Source organism: Canis aureus, chromosome 15 (assembly GCF_053574225.1).
Source record: "Canis aureus isolate CA01 chromosome 15, VMU_Caureus_v.1.0, whole genome shotgun sequence".
In the NCBI taxonomy this organism is placed as follows: domain Eukaryota; kingdom Metazoa; phylum Chordata; class Mammalia; order Carnivora; family Canidae; genus Canis; species Canis aureus.
Genome location: NC_135625.1, coordinates 44,655,393 through 44,667,035, shown reverse-complemented (window position 1 = coordinate 44,667,035; position 11,643 = coordinate 44,655,393). Strand labels below are relative to the sequence as shown.

Genomic DNA, 11,643 nt, shown 5'->3' with positions numbered 1-11,643 from the left:
GAAACCCAGAAATATTGTAGTAACCTGCAATGTATACATGGCATTCTGTTTTTATGATAGCACACATTCCATCTTGTGCAGCAGGTTAAACATCTAATGCCATTCTATTTTGTAAAACTGCTTTATGAACTTGTGTTACTTCAGTATTTAATAGGGAAATACTATTTTGAGTATCATTTGGGGCTTTGGCTTTGTACTTATTAAGAGCTTCCATGTGCCAAGTGACATCCTCTAGTCCTAAAGAGGGAATAAAGAAGGGTGGTAGGTGGTCATACCAATGAAACACAGGACATGTCCACTGTTACTTTAAATTTGGAAGATTGGCTGGGTCGGTAATGGTCTTAATGCATCTGAGAATCCAGGCAAAACCCAGAGTACAGTGACCTATCCAGCCTGGGGGAAGCTGTGGCCACATTGCCATTGTGTCCCACTGGGAACCAACCATCTAATTCTGGGTCTCCTCCAGCTGAGTAAGGGACAGGTGAGGCTAACTAGTAAGAGATAGATAGGGAGCTATATGATCAGGCTTACAGAAATCCCAAAGATGTTGAGGTGTAAGGAAACCATAGATGAGGGAACAAACCAGACCAGGCTGCCTTAGATGTCTTTTTATGATAGTCATCTGTGAGCAACAAAGAATAACCAGACACCAAAGAAGAAGTAAGCCATTAAAGATATTATCAGCAGTCCTTACTCAAACCAAGACATCACAAAAATGATAAGGCCACAAGCTTCCTGGTCAGTTCTAAATAAAAGACCATCAGTGGAGGTCCCTGTTGGCAACCCTGTCAGGACCCCTCTCACTCCTGAGAGCTTTCTCACATACTTGCTTAATAAACTTCTATCGCTTTACTCACTCTCCTTTGTGAGATTTATTCTTCGACTCTGTGAGATGAAAACCTAGCTCTCCTGCTTCACAATCAATAGCAAACCAATCAGTAACCCAAAGAACAATGCTTTGTGAGCATACTTCTGATGACAGCCATCCTAACTGCTCTGTGCTACTTGCCCAAGTATTATAAGTATGGTTTCTTTATTCCCAGCATAGAATTGCCTTTTGACCTAACTGTCCAATTGTGGAGGTAAGCCATAAATATTCATCCCAAATTTGATACATCCCTTTCAGTAAAACTGAGAAGTTGGGTTTTGTAACTTAGGCATTTTCTGATCCCCATTTATTTGTGGGTGAGTGAATTCAGTCAGAACCTTAATAGTTTGAAAGCATGAAAATGTCTGATTGTGGCCTAAAAGATTCCAGGTGGCATTGACCATAGGCCAGAGGGTAACATTTCATTTTGTTATAGAAATATCACAAAATATAGCATATTAGGGTGGTCAGAGATCATCTCTAAGGCATAGTTATACAAGGAATGCCTACCTCTGCCCTGAAATGGGGAGAACCATCAAGGCAAACGAGATATGCTTGATAGAGGCAGAACACCACATATCCAGCAAATTTGATTTTGAAGCTCAGTGTAATGCTGTGCCCATTGTAAGAAGGAATTGTCAGTATAAATTGGGAAAAGATAATGACAAAGAAAGGTACAGCCATCATTGTCATTTAAAGAGTTTCAAGGTCTTTCACAGGTTCACAGGAGTAAGAAGATACAATATGGTCTATGTATTCATTTAGAGATTTATGAATATTAACTCCACTTTTTGGCAGACATATTTGCTGGGAGGGCTTTGGCCTCAATAGTCTGAGTTAGACTGACTATAGCATACCCAGCTTTTCTTATCTCCTTTTCCATGAAACTGCTGCCATCAGTAAACCAACTGCCAGTTGCCTTATCAATAGGAAAATCTTTTAAGTCTGATCTGCTATAATAAATAAGATCAATAACCTCTGAATAGTTAATGTTCTATAGAAGTACAATTGTCAGGTCCATGCATAAATGGCTTTAAGAGAATGGAAGGCACAGATATTTGAGGAAAACAGAAGAATTCAGAATCTAGTCTAGTTTATGATAAATAGTATTAAAATATAATATCTAGAAAGATGTTATTGAAACATTTTCTCTATAATTGCCCTCGTTTTTATCAAAGATAGCCAAATCAAGACAAGTTTGTTTTTCAAAAAAGTCCAATTTTAACAAAATTGGCCCCGTTATTTATATAAGCTCAGCAAGAATAGTGATTTATTATATAGATCTTTTAGAATCTGCTTTGCAGAAATTTTTTATAAGGAATCTCAAAGTTTAACTTCTATTAGCCTCTTTAGACCAGAAGCCAAGTACTTGCCATCAGACATGCCTGCAGTACTTGTAGATTTGGGCAAATTCCTCTCCCTGAGGTCCCCAAGGTATCCTGAAGTTCCCGCACCTGCCAGGAAGTGACATTCTTTACTCACCTGGTAAGGCTTCTGGAAATTTTGTGAGCAAGGTATCAGGCCAACATTTCCATGAGGCTCTATTGGCTTCATGCTTCATAAAGTCAACCTTAGTTCCTTAAAGCTGCCTGGTCATATCTGAGTCTATGCAGGTCCCTCAAATATGACATTCCAGTCAAAGCCTTGGTAAAATACCAGTGTTTCCAATGGTGTCCTGTTACAAGGAGAACAGATTCTTATTGAACTTATGCAAATGACCATGATTACCAAGGAAGAAAGAATACTCACCGTGACTTTTCTGAATTCTGGAGGGTTCAAGTAGACAGAAAAGTTAAACACTTCAATCTGTTCACAAAGAAATAGTTTATCATATTTCTGTATATCATCAATATCTTAGGAGAAAGTTTCCTTAATCTGGAAGAACATAGAGAACCAGTAATGTTTCAAAGAAGAGTAAAAAACTATAATCACCTTCCTTAATTCATTTAATCCCATGTTACTAATTCTTGTCAGCTACAATACAGCTTTTAGTTAGTTCTGGAAGTTCTTAGCTATTTTAGTTTTATGATCTTAAGGATATCAAATAGCTGTATTCATCAGAAGTCCTTTTTATGAATCTCCTTGAAGATGAAACTCATTTTGCAAGAGAATAAGAACAATAACTATAAATGACAGAAAACTCAAAAATGGACGACATGGGTAAAGATCTGAGAGTTACCAAAACACATGAAAACCTTAGGAATTGCTTATAATCTCTAGAATAGCTATACCATTTACCCAAACGACATAACCAAAGACCTAACATTGTTAAGCAGTGCTTCCAGAGTAATTTAACATACTAAATAAAAAGGCCTAATAAGTCAAAAAGACTTCATTTACAATTCAAATCTCAGGGAAGTTTGTTAAAACCTCAGAAAGTTATAAAGTACATGCCTAAATAGGATTAGGGATCTTCAAAGACTTGATAAAGACAAAATGGAAATTTTGGTTTTCTGGGCAGACAAAAGAGGAAAAAAAAAAAAAAAAACCTGTGTTTACATTTTTTTAAATCAAGAGCAGACCAACAATCCAAGAAAACTTTGTCTTTTAACAGTCCCAGTCTTATACCAGTGAACTTTTAAAATCCATTCACTTCAACCTTAGCCTGTCTTCCACATATAAAATTCTAAAGCTTTCCCCTTACAAACCTTCTACAATTTTCATTTACACTCAGATTTTGTTCTAAGCCTTTTCTCTCCAACCAACCAGTCTCATCTTAGGACAAAATTACTCTCTTTTCCCTTCAACAAAATGTATTCCCACTCCTTATACCTTTCTTACACATATATAAGTCTCTGACTCTGTGAGACAAGAACCAAGCTCTCCAGTATCAATAGCCCCCCACTAAAAGAATGCAGTCCAAGGGTGAGTCCAAAGGAATAGAGGGAGTTTGTCCCATAGTGAGAAAGACCCACCACCAATCCCCAAAGGGGCATCTCACCAAAAGGAACAAAGCTCTGACTAGTAATTGTGGAGGCCAAGAAAATTAAGGCCATTCCACTTTAAATTCAGTGTTAGCACAAGTACAGCCATCGCAGGCCCCTGTGAATAAGCTGAACTTTACCTTACTTCAGTTACAGGAAGAAACAGTTTACAGCTTAATGTCCTAGGAAGCCCCATATTAGAAATAAGAACAGAGCTCAATGCCCTTGAAAGCCCCATATCAGAATGTAAACAGAACTGGAGAAATTCTTCCACCCCTTCTGGAGGTCCCCTAGACCAGCCCATAAAACTAAGCTGGAACCCACCTCGGGGTCCAAGTCCCTGCTCCGCTGTGTCGGGTATACTTGGACCCAAGCTCGAGCTTGTAAATAAACCCTCGTGTGTTTGCATCGGTGTCGGCTCCTTGGAGGTTTCTCAGATTCACAATCTTGGGCACAACAGTAATCACAATTACAGTCAGGACATCCCAGTGACCTGAGAAAGCACTGAAGGGGGAGAGCGTGGTTCTTGTCTCACGGAGTCGAAGAATGAATTTCATGGATACAGCAGACTGAGTAAAGTGATAGAAGTTTATTAAGCAAAGATACAGAGAAAGCTCCCAGGGATGAGAGGGGTCCTGATAGGGTTGCCACTGGGGGCTTAAAGGGTTGGTCTTTTTTTTTTTTTTTTTTAAACCCAACCAGTGGAAGTCAAACCAGGAGAGACTCCTAACTGGGAAACAAAGAGTTGCAGAAGGGGAGGAGGATGGGGAGATGGAGTGACTGGGTGATGGGCACTGAGGAGGGCACTTGATAGGATGAGCACTAGGGGTTATACTATATGTTGGCAAATTGAATTAAAAAAAAAAAAAAGCCAACCAGGGAACCTAAGTCCTTTTAACATCTCCATTGACATCACTATGAGTGAGGACTAGTGAGAACATCTTCAATGGCTCACTTCCTCTTTAGGGTCTGGTAATTCTTTGTTGGTCACAAGTAGCTGTTATAACAAGACTCCACCTCTGGCACCTGGATGGTCTGATTTGCTTATCTATGGTTTCTTTTCATCTCCACATTTTTGGGATTTTTGTGAGCCTGATTCCATGGATCCCTATCTAGCCCTGCCGGTCACTTACTCAGGACCAGACCTTATACAGGGTGATTGACTCTTTTGGGGCATCTCACCAAAAACAGGGTTGCAGCAGATAGTGGTAGCACTTCCTGTTGCGGTGTCACCTACAACAGGAAAAGCCAGACACCAAGTGGCTGAACCAGATCAGAAAAAGGATGGGGAGGACTCACCACTCAGATGCGTAGGAAAGTGTTTACCCATAGATTAAGATGTGGGCTGGATCTATGGAAACAAAGGAAAAAGAGGAGGTAGCTGAAACAAGTGAGGCAGCTAAGAGTCAGCCAGCATCAGGAGAGGGTCCCAATTGAGTCTGTAACATATGTGGACTCGCCCTGGTCAAGCTGCCATTGCCAGCCGTGGCACATGTTAGAAACAGACCTTGAGGGGTGGAGTGAGAAAGCAGAGGCAAGGGGTCCTTCACCCTCATAGGCATAGACAATCCGACCTGTTTGCTCTCAGATCTGCAGACCACACTAGGGAGCTGCCATGGCCAGAGATCTTCAGTTGGCTGGAAAGTTCTAAGGTTAGGCTGTGGAAAAGCTGAAAAGAGAAAGGAGAAGGAGGAAAGAATCCCTCCAATGGGCAAAAGGGGAAATCCCTCACCCTTTCAGGCAAGGGCAGTCCTCCTGATTCTCCTTGGGTCTTTGGATGCTCACCAAGGAGTAACCTCAGCCAGAGTTTGTCAATTCCCCAAGGAGTACTAGACTTGGTCCCCTAAGGCAAGTCCCAAGAAATTCCTGGAGAATCCAGGAAGACCCCTGGGTTGGCAGAGGCTCCCCCATAAAGGCCATCAAATGTTGGGGGCTACCAAATGTGGGGTTCCCTGATTAGATAAGGGGCCAACAAATGTGGGGCAACCTAATCAGGTGGAGGTCAGTGGCCTGGGCAGTGAGAGAACTCACCAGAGGCAGAACAAAGGGATAGAAGTTTATTGAATACACTGCAAGGGAGCAGCTGGCAGGACAGGGCAGGGAACTGTCTGCCAGGAGATGGGGTGGGGGGGCGTGGGGGTGGTAGTTAAAGGGGGAAGGGGAGGAGGTATGGGAATGTAGGGAATTCCCCTTTATTGGGACCTGTGTCCAGGGGTAAGTAACCCATTGGTCAGCTAGGGCCTATGGTGATTTTGAGGTAGGTGGCCTGGTGGGCCGTCCATACTCAGCCAGGGGGTTGGGGGTCCCTGTGGGCCTTTTATCTTACTCAGCTTTCCGTGGTTCAAGTTGGTTGCCTCAAAGCATTCTCTGCACATTTCATTAGTTTCTCAGATACTAATGAATTATCTACTAACTGACAGGTACTTTGCCAGATTCTGAGGTTACAACAAAGAATGACACTAGTTTTTCCCTTAAAGGTACAATCTCATAGAACAAAAGACCTCTTATAACTTGATGTTATAAAATATTGAATAAGTGCTCCAACACTTCATAGCACGCATTATGGGAGAACTCAAATGGAGTACCTAACTCTGAAGTGGAGGAGAAAAGAGGTCAGGATCAGCTTTGTGGAGGAGCCTGCAATGATAAGGAAGCAAGGATAAGGATGAGTTAGACATTGGCTGGGGGGTGGGGACTGTTTTGGTGGAAAGGAGTAAGTGGGGGCAATATAGAGAAGGAAAGGAAGAGCATTCCAGAAAATGAGATGGTATGTGCAAAGATGCAGAAGCCAAAAATAGTGTGGTGGTGCAAGAAATGATAAATTATTCTGCTGTTGAAGCCAAAAGTGTAAAACAAATAGTGTAAGGAATAAAACTGGAGAGGGAGACAGGAGCCCACCTCAGGGATAGAGAGCTTTGACTTTACCCTCTCTGTGAAGGAGGCAACAGGGATCAGGAGAAGATCGTATGCAAGAGAATTCCAAGAAGTTTGCGAGGATTTTGTATAAGGCTCGTGTAATTGGTCCAGTGAAGTGGGTGCTTTGATCACTGGGGATGGTGGAAGGCGTACCCCAAATGGGAAACACACTTTCTAATATTTTCTTTGCTGCTTTGAGGGCATCAGTCTTGCAGCAAGGAAAGGCTTTTTACTCATCTGGTAAACATACATGCAATTACAGGAAGATGTTGATAATCCATACTGAGTGGCAGGTGAATGAAGTCCATCAGGAAATGTTCAAAGCAGGTAGAGAGAGGAGACCTGAGGTCACTAGGGAGCAAAACCTTTTTTTCCAGAATTATAGACCTGAAAAGTCAGACATGGTTGATAGACTGTTTCTGTTTTATAGAAGTCTCCCCACTAACACCTAATGTATGCGTCATCTTAAATGTACTATGGTGGATGAATGAATGCAAAAATTTAAAAATGGGGTTTGTCAGGGAGCCAGGAGGAACCAAATCTGTCTTGGGTTTTCTAAAGCCCTGTTTGCTTAATTTACAGTCACTGTTAATATTTTATTTAAGAGCAGACTGTTGCCATGTTGGAAGGACCAGGATGGCAAAAGTCTGGCAATGAGGGGCCATTTTTGATACCAGAATGGACTCTATCCACCTATACCATAATCTTACAAATGCAACATAAAGAAGGTTTAGTACTCTTTTTATTTAACAGTGCTTCACCATATAATTTAACATTGCAAATAAGCCTAATTGTTTAGCAAATCTTTTGGAACGTTCCAGGTTAAAAAGACTTAAGCAGACTAAGAGTCCAAAAAAAAAAAATGTCCTTTTAACTGAGAGAAAACCAAATTCTAATTTTGCACCAGCTTACTTTTGATATTAAAACTGCTTTTTAAATGAATTCATTTTCAACTTGGTCGACTTGGCCACAAATTAAAATGTGCTTTCAAAGATTCCCTTTTCAGGGCACCTGGGTGGCTCAGTCACGTAAGCATTTGACCCTTGACTTCAGCTCAGGGTTGTGAGATCCAGCCCTTGTCAGGATTCACACTGGGCATGAAGCCTGCCCGAGATTCTCTCTCTCCCTCCTTCCCACTGCACCCCCGTGCACTCTCTCTCTCAAAAGAAAACAAGATTCCCTTTTCAAAAAACTTCTACAGCTTTCTTTTTTACATTCTGTTTTTTTTTTCTTTAAACAGCCAGCCTTACTTTAGGACGAAATTACTTTCTTTTTCCTCAACAAAAAATGTATCTCCATTTTTTTAAACTTTCTGTTACAGAAAACACTACTCTCCTGCCACATGGAGATGTTTTCCCTTATTATTTCCAGTAGCTTTAATTACATATATTAAGTAGAATGTTTAACCCTTAGCAACCTTAACCAAGTAGTGAGCAATGGTGAACTGTTACATCAGCAGTTTTTGTTTGTTTATTTTATTTTATTTTTAAAGATTTTATTTATTTATTCATGAGAGACACACAGAGAGAGAGGCAGAGTAATAGGCAGAGGGAGAAGCAGGCTCCATGCAGGGATCCTGACGCAGGACTTGATCCTGGGTCTCTAGGATCACGACCTGGGTCTCCAGGATCACGACCTGGGCTGAGGGTGGTGCTAAACCACTGAGCCACCCCGGCTGCCCTGTTTGTTTAGAGAAGAAGGAAGAGGGAGGATGGGTGGGAAGGGGCAGAGGGGGAAGGAGAAGAATAGTCTTAAGCAAATTCCACACCCAGTGCAAGGCCAGTGCAGCGGAGCTCGTTCTCACAAGCCTGAGATCATGACCTGAGCTGAAATCAAGAGTCAGATGCTAACCCACTGAGCCATCCAAATGCCCTAGCATTCTTTAGATTTGCAAAGTTACGAATACCTTTCATAGTTTTTAGAAACATATGCCTTTTAAATTTTTCCAGTGTAGCATTAACATATTCAAAGGTCATTTAGTGCTCGCTTCGATTTATTTTTTTGTCTTATTCTTATTCAATTCGATCTGGATTTTAAATAAATTTAACTTAATTCATTATTTAACCTAACTCAGCAAAACTAAGTTTTCAGGTTACCAGAAAGATTTAGGAGACTATTTATTTTTTACAATTATTATTATGTTTTAATTAAAGAGAAAGAGTGGAGGAGGGGAAGAGAGAGAGAGAGAGAATCTTAAGCAAGCTCTTCACCCAGTGCAGAGCCTGATGTGCGTCCTCTATCAAGAGACAGATGCTTAACCCACTGAGCCACCCAGGCAGCTCTTGGGAGACTATTTAAAAATATACCTAATTTTTTAAAAAAAATTATTTACATCTATTCCATGTACTTGTTCTTAACAATAATGCTAAGATTACCTATATAAAAACTTCATGTGACATCAAACTTAGTCATTCTTCCAAGCTATTTAAAATATTTTTATAACAAATAACCTCCATTTACTTGACTTTAACTAAAGTCAGGCAGAAAAAAAAGTTTTAATTTTATTGCTGATAACTCTAAAGATATGCCTATTTTAATTAAACCAACAACTTAGTTCCTGGCCTGAGCCTGAGTCCTTGCCTCCCGTGTCACCCTATTACTCTCCGAACAGCATGAGCTTCACCACCCGCTCCACCTTCTTTTCCAACTACTGGTCCCTGGGCTCTGTGCAGTCGCCCAGCCACCGGGTCTGGCCGATCAGCAGCAGCGTGGCCAGTGTCTATGCAGGCACAGAGGGCTCGGGCTCCCAGATCTCCTATCCTGCTCCACCAGCTTCCGGGGTGGCTGGTGGTCCAGCAGCCCAGCTGCAAGGATGGCTGGGGGTCTGGCAGGCATAGAGGGCATCCAGGGTGAGGAGACCATGTGAGACCTGAATGACTGTCTGGCCTCCTACCTGGAGAGGGTGAGGAACCTGGAGGTTGATAATCAGAAACTGGTGATGAAAATCTGGGAACACCTGGAGAAGAAGGGACCCCAGGTCAGAGACTGGGGACATTACTTCAAGACCAGGGAGGACCTGAGGGCTCAGATCTTTGCAAGTGCTATGGACAATGCCCGCATCGTTCTGCAGATTGACAATGTCCGTCTTGCTGCTGATGACTTCCGAGTCAAGTATGAGACGGAGCTGGCCATGTGCCAGTCTATGGAGAGTGACATCCATGGGTCATTGATGACACCAATCTTGCTTGGCTGCAGCTAGAGACAGAGATCAAAGCTCTCAAGGAAGAGCTGCTCTTCATGAAGAAGAACCACGAGGAAGAAGTAAAGGGTCTACAAAACCAAATTGCCAACTCTGGGTTGACGGTGGCATTGGATGCCCCCAAATCCCAGGACCTCAGCAAGATTGTGGCAGATCTCTAGGCCCAGTATGACGAACTGGCTCGGAAGAACTGGGAGGAGCTGGACAAGTACTGGTCCCAGTAGATCGAGGAGAGGACCACAGTGGTCACCACACAGATTGCTGAGATAGGAGAAGCTGAGATGATCCTCTCAGAGCTGAGACGTACTGCCCAGTCCTTGGAGATCAACCTGGACTCCATGAGAAACCTGAAGGCCAGCTTGGAGAACAGCCTGAGGGAGGTTGAGACCCGCTATGCGATGCAGATGGAGCAGCTCAACGGGGTCCTGCTGCGCCTGGAGTCAGAGCTGTCCCAGACCGGGGCAGAGGGGCAGCACCAGGCCCAGGATGAATGTCAACCCTGCTGAATGTCAAGGTCAAGCTGAGGCTGAGATTGCCACCTACCGTCGCCTGTTGAAGACTGGGAGGACTTCAGTCTTACTGATGCCCTGGACAACAGCGACTCCTTACAGACCATCCACAAGACCACCACCCACAAGATCGTGGATGGCAAGGTGGTATCTAAGACCAAAGACACCAAAATTCTGAGGCATTGAGGCAGCAAAGCAGTGTTCCCTTGAGGGGCAGGAGGCCAATAAAAGGTTCAGAGGCCAAAAAATTTAAAAATAAAAAAATAAACCAACAACTTAATTTTTTAAAAGATTTTATTTATTTATTTGAGAAAGAGAGTATAAGAGCACGAGCAGAGGGGAGGGAGGGAAGTAAATTCCCCACTGAGCAAGGAGCCTGACATGGGGCTCCATCCCAGGACCTGGGATCATGACCTGAGCCAAAGGCACATGCTAAACCAACTGAACCACCCATGGGCCCTAAAGCAACAACTTTAAACTAGCTTTTATATAGAATATTTTCTATTTTCCTAGATGATCTAGGAAAGATGAACATGAAAAAACATTGAGTTTCTATCTTTTTGAGAGTTGTAGAATGCCCAGTTCTTACAAGCACTTGCTTTAAAACCAGGTGGGATCTTTTACAAATTATTTTAGCAATACCACCCAGAGGTAGAAAAATATCTCATGTTTACAACATATGTAGGGACACACAGAGATAAATGCAAAGATCTTATAGTTACTAATATTTGTGAAGAGGAATTTTTTCCAAAAATTATTTATTTCATATTAATTGAAATTGAGCACATGCTTTACACAGTGAAAATCAGTGAAAATATTTTATGTTTTTCAAAGGAGGGAGGGTATCATGAGAACAGAAAAATGAATAGAACTTCCTTGCAATAATGGCCTCAGTCTGGGATTTCAGGTGTATTTGAATAGTGAGACTAGTGAGGTGAGGTCTCCAAGTTCTTATCCAGATTTTTAAAATATTTTATTTCACTTTTATTTATTTTTTACTGAAGCATAATTAACATACAATGTTGTAGTAGTTGCAGGTGTACAATATTAGGATCCAGTTCTATATCTTACTCATTGCTCATCATAAGTGCATTCTTTTTTTCTTTAAGATTTTATTTATTTATTCATGAGAGACACAGAGAGAGAGGGAGAGAGAGGCAGAGACACAGGCAGAGGGAGAAGCAGGCTCCATGCAGGGAGCCTGACATGGGACTCAATCCTGGGTCT

The 11,643-nt window shown here is 42.0% G+C and overlaps 1 pseudogene; it reads left to right on the top strand.

Annotated features, from left to right (window-relative positions):
- The first annotated feature begins 9,320 nt into the window (after window positions 1-9,320).
- On the top strand, window positions 9,321-10,602 carry LOC144284022 (keratin, type I cytoskeletal 18 pseudogene; annotated as a pseudogene).
- Window positions 10,603-11,643: the final 1,041 nt, after the last annotated feature.